The sequence below is a fragment of the Loxodonta africana genome, chromosome 20, assembly GCF_030014295.1.
Source record: "Loxodonta africana isolate mLoxAfr1 chromosome 20, mLoxAfr1.hap2, whole genome shotgun sequence".
Classification (NCBI taxonomy): Eukaryota; Metazoa; Chordata; class Mammalia; order Proboscidea; family Elephantidae; genus Loxodonta; species Loxodonta africana.
The window spans coordinates 59217744-59226182 of record NC_087361.1 but is presented as its reverse complement, the minus strand read 5'-3'; the positions used below and the strand labels follow the sequence as shown (position 1 = coordinate 59226182).

Here is an 8439-nt window from a genome sequence, read left to right as displayed (position 1 = left end):
ATTCCTACCACTTATTTATTTCCCCGAAGAACTACAAAGTATTGTAGTTCTGCTAGGGGAGGGGCAAGCATTGCCTGGTCCACAGTTTTAGTATAGTTTTTAAACAGATATTGTCTTGACTCAGTTTAGAGCCCCTGGCTGGAAGCCAGTCAGTTCACCTTCTTTAGTAGCTGTTTAAGTCCACTCTCCAACCACAACCCTCATTGGATTCTCACACTCCTGTGTACTATGCACCTGACTTAATTATTCTGGGTCTAGTACCAAACACCTAGGAACAGCCCCTATGTCCCTGGATCCCACAGAATTATTAAAGTGGGCCAGTCCCCGGGTGGCCTGCATAACCTAGCTAAACCCACCTGTTTTCCACACTTAAGTCACCTCCTACAATCCCAGCCTGTTTTTACCGTATCTCTGGGTACAGCCCCTTGTGAGGGTCCTGCACAGCAGCCTTCTCTGGTTGGGAGCTGTAGGTAACAGCGTTTCTTATAATTTGGAACAATGGGACATAAAAGAAGGCCGCTCAGATAGGAGACCAAATGAAGCCCTAGAAATACAAACCTCCACCACTAAGTAAATTCAATATATAAACTCAATATATGATTAGGCACTGACTACATCATACATACTGTTAAGGACAGTCTCTGTTAAGGGAGAAGCACGGTCATGCTCCTTAACATCAGTGAAAGAAAACTTGATGCGAGAGGTGTTAAATGTTGTTGTTATTAGGTGCCTTGAGTCAGCTATGTCTGAGGTGACTGAGGTGACCCCATATAGAACAGAATAAAACATTGCCCAGTACTGCACCATCTTCACCATCATTGATGTGTTCGAGTTCATTGTCGTTCTGAATGCCTTCCAACCTAGGCGGCTCATCTTATAGCACTATATTGGACAATATTCTTTTGTGATCCATAGTGTTTTCATGGGCTGATTTTTAGAAATAGATCACCAGGCCTTTCTTCTTAAGTCTGTCTTAGTCTGGAAGTGCCACTGAAACTTGTCTACCATGTATGATCCTGCTGGTATTTGAAATATGATTGGCATAGCTTCCAACCTCATACATAGCAACACGCTAACTACCACAGTATGACAAACGAACAGACGGGTGGTTGAGATGTTAATTGCACTTGATAAATACCTGATTCTCCAACAATGTCCAGTTGAGGGTATGCTATGAGCTAGAACCATCAGGGCATATGCTAATTTAAATATATTTTAATTCACTGTTTGGAATTAATACATTTAAGTAACTTATAGATAGAAAATTATGTTAAATTACCTTATCGTGAGATGTTTAATACTATCTCTCATTTGTATAGCTTCTTAGAATTTTCAAGGCATTTCAGGAAACATCTTCTAACTACCTATAAATTAGGGAAAGCGGTTATTATAATTCCCATGTTACTCAAGAAGAAACTAAGACTTAGAGAGGTGAAGAATCATATCCAAGATCGACAGTCTGGCCATTAAAAGATTAGAAGTCGAGGACTCCAGCATGCAGCCTGATCCAGACACCACCCTACCCCTTAGCTGTTATTGTTGTTAGCTGCTGAGGAGTGACCCCCCACCCCATGGTTACCCTGTGCATAAAAGAACACCAGATAGTTTTGATTCACAAGGCTCTCATTAACTGATTCTCAGAAGTAGATAACCAGGTCCTTTCTCCTAGTCCATCTTACTCTGGAAGCTCTGTGGACGCCTGCTCAGCATCATAGCAACATGCAAGCCTCCACTAACAGATAAGTGGTGGCTGCCCATAAGGTGCGTTGGCTGGGAATCAAAGCAGGATCACCCCCATGGAAAGATCACTGAACCACCAGTGCCTCTTACCTTTTAACTAGGGAAGTATAATGAGCAGTATAGTGGCTGAGCAGTCTACGGGACTGGATTATGGCTCTGGTCTCTGTGGGGTCATGGGTTCGAATCCCACTGCTGCCAACTGTGTTTTGGGGGCCCTGGTGGCTCAGTGGTTAAGTGTTTGGCTGCTAACCAAAATGTTGGTAGTTCAAATCCACCAGCCACTCCTTGGACGGCCTATCGGGCAGGTCTATTGTGTCCTATAGGGTTGCTGAGTTGGAATTGACTTGATGGCAGTGGGTATAGGACAGCATGTTGTTGTTAGGTGCCATCGAGCTAGTTCTGACTCATGGTGACACTATGCACGAGAGGATGAAACACTGCCCGGGCCTGGGCCATCGTTACAGTCATTATTACGCTTGAGCTCATTCCTGCAGGCACTGTCCGTTTACCTCGTTGAGGGCCTTCCTCTTTTCTGCTGACTCTGTGCTTTGCCATGCGCGATGTCCTTCTTCAGGGACTGATCCCTCCTGACAACATATCTGAAGTATGTATATCGCCATCCTTGCTTCTGGGGAGCATTCTGATTGTATTTCTCCCAAGACAGATTTGTTCATTCTATTGGCAGTCCATGGTGTATTCAGTATTCTTCACCAATACCACAATTCACAGGTGTCAATTCTTCTTTGGTCTTCCTTATTCATCGTGTAGCTTTCATATGTATACGATGGGATTGAAAATACCATGGCTTGGGTCAGGCGCACCTTAGTCCTCAAAGTGACATATTTGGTTTTCAACACTTTAAAGAGGTCTTTTGCAGCAGACTTGCCCAGTGCAATGTGTCTTTTGATTTCTTGACTGCTCCTTCTATGGGTATTGATTGTGGATCCAAGTAAAATGAAATCCTTGACAACTTCAGTTTGCTTGCTGCCACCCCCTTTGTTGCCAGTTCCAAACACCTGCTAAACTCTGTCCTGTGAAGCCTGCATGTGGCGGCCAGCAGCTGGACTGGCCACCACTCTCAGGATTTTTACCTCCTATAACTCCAACAGAAAAGTTTTTTTCTTTCCCAGCTGATGCTGGCACCACCAAGGGAACTCTTCTAAAAGACATCTCTCCAGATTGCTTTCATGGGTGTTGGAAACAGGGGCCAGTCTGTGGACATAAGTGGGCTTCAGGTAGCCTTAGCTGAGGGTCATTCAGATCTCCAACCCAGAGTAAAGCTAGCTTCCCTAGTATTCTCAGTGACCCAGACCTCGATTCTTCCAACTCTGGATTTGACAGCTTGATTGTCTCTCAAAACACAGAAGCTTTAGTCAGTGTTCCAAAACCATCTATTGAAAGCCATTTTTGGCCATCGTTTGTCTAACACCTCCACTCCACGTTTGTGAGGATGAGTTGACGTGGCTAAATCCAACAGAGACTGACCATGCAATTCAGTGGGATACATCAATGTGTGTTAAGAATAGCACTGCTGTAGAGATGAAGCAAATAATGGCCAAAGCCTTCAAACACCCCTTATCTGCTCAACAAGCACATTCCTTGGTGACTTAGAAAAAAATGCAAGACTTGTTTATCACATTGGCCTGATTCCAGCCAATCTTCCTGATCTCATGGAAGACAACTCTCTAGTTACTATAGAAATGTTGCTGAAATTAACACACAGTCAAACCCGATAACCAAGTATGTTTCAGGCCTGGTCAATATGGACATGTCCTTACATTCAATGGAAGTTGTAAATCAGCTTACTATAGCTGTTGATCTACCTCTCGAATTTATCCACCTTTATATATCAAATTTCATCTCTACTTGTGAACAATTTAAGGGTCATTTGATGCACCTCGTCTGTGTCTTCCTCCAGTCCTTGATCTGTCACAAAATTATTAATGTACAGGACTTGTTTATAGAAGTACAGGCGTTCTGTATTGAATCCCATAGGATATGAGAAGCTGCTGGCCTTTTCTGGTTGTTGAAGACGTTGCATACTGGGGAAACCCCTTCTGAGACTAATAATAATAGTAATACCTCATCGAAACTACGTCATTCATTGTTCATCCATACCGTGGTATAATTTTTAAAACTGTTAAAACCCTGTGTGGATTGCTTGGTGTAGTGCATATAAACAATACTTTATCAACTTGAAGTTTTACTTTCCTGGATGACTTTTTACCTTGAGATGAATTTTTGGTAAAAACTTGAAAAAACTGTGTCTTTTAGGTGTCTTGTTGATAATTATCCGTGTGAGGAACGGTTATCCCAGAAAACTATTACTGCAAAAGAGCAGATGAGCCGTAAAGAGCAAAGCGCCTGTTTTTGTTTAAAAGTCACGTTGCAGACTTCTGATAATTCCTGAATCCAGCTTTCATGAGGTTTCAGTGCTAATGTATTTCATGAGAGTAAATTAAGATATTCTTAAAAATTTGTGATCCTGTCCTTGATGTGGCATTAGGCAATTGTTTTGATTCCTCAAGGGACCAAGAGAAATTTGATTCTTCAGCCCAGTTGTACAGGTAGCACTTAACTTCTCATTAAGTACCATCTGAACCAAGGACACACTTGTAAATTTATCCCTTCTTATCATGAGGATTACAAGACAACAGAGTAAATGTATTCCTTGGGACTGTTGAAAAAACACAGGAAGTATTAGGAAACTTCTTCTAGGCCGAAATAGCTGCTATAGTTTTCTATTTGTTTGTTTTTTTTCCCCCTCTCAAGACACTTCTTCTGTAATTATTGTTGTTAATATAAAATAGTCATTTTTTTTTTTTTTTGAGGAAAAACGCCAGTTCGTGCTTTGAGAGGAATACTATTTCAAATAGTTTGCCGAGTGGGTGCTATTATTACCCTCATGTCTGTGGTAGGGTAAAGGACATGTTTGAGAAGCATTAGAGCAAGGTGGTATTGTGTGAACTTTTAGTCTTCATTTAACTCTTGGACAACAGTGCCTTACACTGAAGTTCTTTATTTTTAATGAAAAAAAAGTGTATATGTGTATATAAGGAGCACTTGTGGTACAGTGGTTAAAGTGCTTGGTTGGTAACCAAACAGTCAGAGGCTGGAATCCACCAGCCAAACCCACCATCCTCTCCACAAGAGAGAGATGTGGCAGTCTGCTTCTGTAAATATTTGCAGCCTTGGGAACCCTATAGGGCAGTTCTACTGTGTCCTGTAGGGTAGGCATGAGTCGCAACTGACTCAACAGCAATGAGTATGAGTAATGTAGCCAATCATTTCAATATATGTAAAACTATATGTCAGGAACAGGTCCCTGGGTAGTGGAAATGGTTAAGTGCTAGACTGGTACCCAAAAGATTAGGGGTTTGAACCTGTCCAGAGTAGCTTTGGAATTGAAGCCTGGAAATCTGTTCCAAAAAGACTACAGCTTTGAAAACCCTACAGAGCAGCTCTACTCTACACGCAGGAGGTACCCATGAGTCAGAATCAACTCAATGGCAGCAAACAACACCATGTCATGATTGTTTTTTTTGCTTAGTATAGAGACCTTAGAACTTGTAAAGAATGTGTTTTAATGCTTTACTATTGCTTTGTTATTAAAATAGATTATGCACATTTAAACTACTTCTTAAATTTGAATTCTTTTATATTAATTCCATTAAACTAGGCCCTTTCACAGAAGTATACTTTCCAGAGTTTGTATTCAAAAGCAAATTAATTCAGAAAGGAAAAAATAACTGGATATAAAGCAACTAGAACAATTGTAGGTAGATTTCCTTGGAAAACTTTTATTACATCATTCATACCGAGGTTTACAAAATGTGTCACCTACAGTTTAATAAATATTGACTTTAGTTGTGGTAGGGTGAATTATTCTTTGGGGACCAAAGAGCATTTAGGAGCTGATGTTCTTCTCTTGACTGTTTGCCTGGTTGTCTTGGGTATTGAACATGTCATGGATTGTAAATAGTAGGATTCAGAGTCTGGCAGACGAGTTGTCCCTGACACATACCTTCTCTGCTAACTGTAACAACAGTAAGTGTGATGGTCAAGGTTGTGTATCAACTTGGCTGGGCCATGATTCTCAGTGGTTTGGCAGTTGTGATGTAGCTTGGCAGTCTTATGGTGATATGATCACTTCCACGATGAGATTTGATATAATGTGATCACCTCCTTACTAGGATCTGCTATGAGTAAGAGGTTGGTCAGGTGGCCTGCATTGAATAGAAGTGGACATTCTGGCAAGGTTCCTGGTCTTTTGCTGGCTTTATATCCTGCAGCTGGCTCCTGTTCGTCTAACCTCCAGTTCTTTGTCCTCGAGCTAGCAGCTTACCTTTGGTCCTCCCTGCTGATCTTGGGATCCATCAATCTTTACAGCCTGTGAACAAGAGCCCTGCTCTCTGTCCGGCCAAAGTTGGGTTCTCCAGCCCCTGTGGCTACATAAATCAGGAGAACCAAGCCTCTATCCTGACCCATGGACTTGGAATGTTTCAGCTTCTACAAACGTGTGAGCCGTTTCCTTGATGTAAATTTCCGTCTCTGTATATATTTGTAAGCCTCACTGGTTTTGATTCTCTAGAGAACCCAGCCTAAGACAGTAACCAAAACATCAACTGCAACCATAGGTACAACCTGGGAAGGCACCACTTGCAGTATGCTTACCTGGAGGTGGGTGATGGGCTGAGTGTTTTCATGTATTATCTCACTTAATTATTACTCCAGCCTTAGAGTTAGGCTTTACTAAACCAGATTTATAGATGAACACCCTGTAGCTTACAGCAGAGTGTAAACAGCTAAGACCACATGCTGGGAAGTGGTAGAGCTGGGATTTGGCTTCTTTGCCCAGGTTAGCCTCAATGTCCAGTTTAAACATTATGGACATTCTGAATTTCTTCTTTGAAGCATGCAGGGGAGGTAAATATTTCACCTGCAATTGGCATAGCAATTGTTTGCTTTTGAAAAATGGTATTGATGTAGGTAAAGATCACTTTGTAGCTGAAAAAGACAGAAAAGATTAAATGATTCAGAGCTGACATTTCATTTGCTAGCAATAGAGGAAATGTTACCAAATCTGAGAAATACAGTGGCATCGTAATTGACTGAATTCACCAAGGTATTTCAGTTTTCTATAGTGTTTTCATTTGTGGAAATAAAGGCCACTCAAGAACAAGCAAAAGCGCTTTATTCAGAGCTGGCTATGACAAAGGAGTCAGCCACCATCACTTGTATTTTACAGAGACTCAGAGGCAGGCAGTGGAGAGAGAAAGTTTAATTGTGGAAAAAAAAAAGAAGACTGCTTAGGGTGTGGTCTTATTGGAGGTTGTTCGCATGGAAAACTGGAGGAAGTCTTAAGGAGAAGCAGGGCAACCTATATAATTGGTTTGGGGAGTATGTTTCTCTGATTCCAAGTTGTGAGTGAAGGCAAAAAACTGGGGAAGCTGGCAGTTATTGACCAAGTCCTGACCATTTGAGTGCTGATTACTGCAGAAACTGGTTTGTAGAACTACCTCATAGGGTTTCCAAAGAGCAACTGGTAGATTTGAACTGCTGACCTTTTGGTTATCAGCCAAGCTGTTAACCAGTCTACCACCAGTTCCAAATTGTATTGCAAGCATTCTGAAGAAATGTAAAAAAGAAAAAAGAGAGACTGGTACTCTTCTTTTTTGCACAGGGGTGGGCAGAAATATGTGTGCTTCCCCCCCCCTTCTTTTTGATTTGTATTCACCCTTATAGTTATTAAGCATGATGCAGTGTTTAAAAAGCAAAATAACAATAACTAGGCAAATGTCATTCTTGATTGAATTAATTACTCATGTCTTTTGTATTTGTGTCAGTTGCAGACCCCAGGCATCCAGCAGAGTTAGTAGACTTGACAGTAACTGGTACCTACCTTAAAGGCCCATGCAGGTAGGGGTGCTACCTTTCTGTTAGTTACATTTCAAAGAAATGGATCCTAGGTTCTTGAGAAAACCTTCCTGGGTTATAAAACTGGCAAGTTTACTTAGGCATTTAAAAGAATATATATGCATTTTTTAAAGGAGCCCTGGTGGTGAAGTGGTTAAGAGCTTGGCAGTGAACCAAAATGTCCTTGGCAGTTCAAATCCTCCAGCCAGTCCTTGGAAAGGCTTTAGGGCAGTTCTACTCTGTCAGTATAGGGCCACTGAGAATTTACAATTGCAAGCGTTCTGAAGAAATGTAAAAAAGAAAAAAGAGAGACTGGTACTCTTCTTTTTTGCACAGGGGTGGGCAGAAATATGTGTGCTTCCCCCCCCCACCGCCTTCTTTTTGATTTGTATTCACCCTTACAGTTATTAAGCATGATGCAGTGTTTAAAAAGCAAAATAACAATAACTAGGCAACTGTCATTCTTGACTGAATTAATTACTCATGTCTTTCTCATACCTGGTCTACTCCATGCATTTGTGTCAGTTGCAGGCCCCAGGCATCCAGGAGAGTTAGTCATTCCCCTGAAAGAGAGTCTTAGAAAGCAGTAACTCTGTTTGCTCCCTAATTTCATTACTGTTAAATAATGGAGACTCTGTATTCTGCTTTCTGTGTCATATAGCTTAATTTGTGAGCTTAAGATGTACAGAATTTGGTAAATCACCCCCAGAACACTACAGTATATTTTTACATAGAATTAAGATAATTTTAACTCTTTTCAGTAGATTTCAAAAAGAGCTTAGA

The 8439-nt window shown here is 41.2% G+C and overlaps 1 pseudogene; it reads left to right on the top strand.

Moving 5' to 3' along the window:
• The first annotated feature begins 2684 nt into the window (after positions 1 to 2684).
• On the top strand, positions 2685 to 4476 carry LOC135228285 (CCR4-NOT transcription complex subunit 11-like; annotated as a pseudogene).
• The last annotated feature ends 3963 nt before the right edge of the window (positions 4477 to 8439 follow it).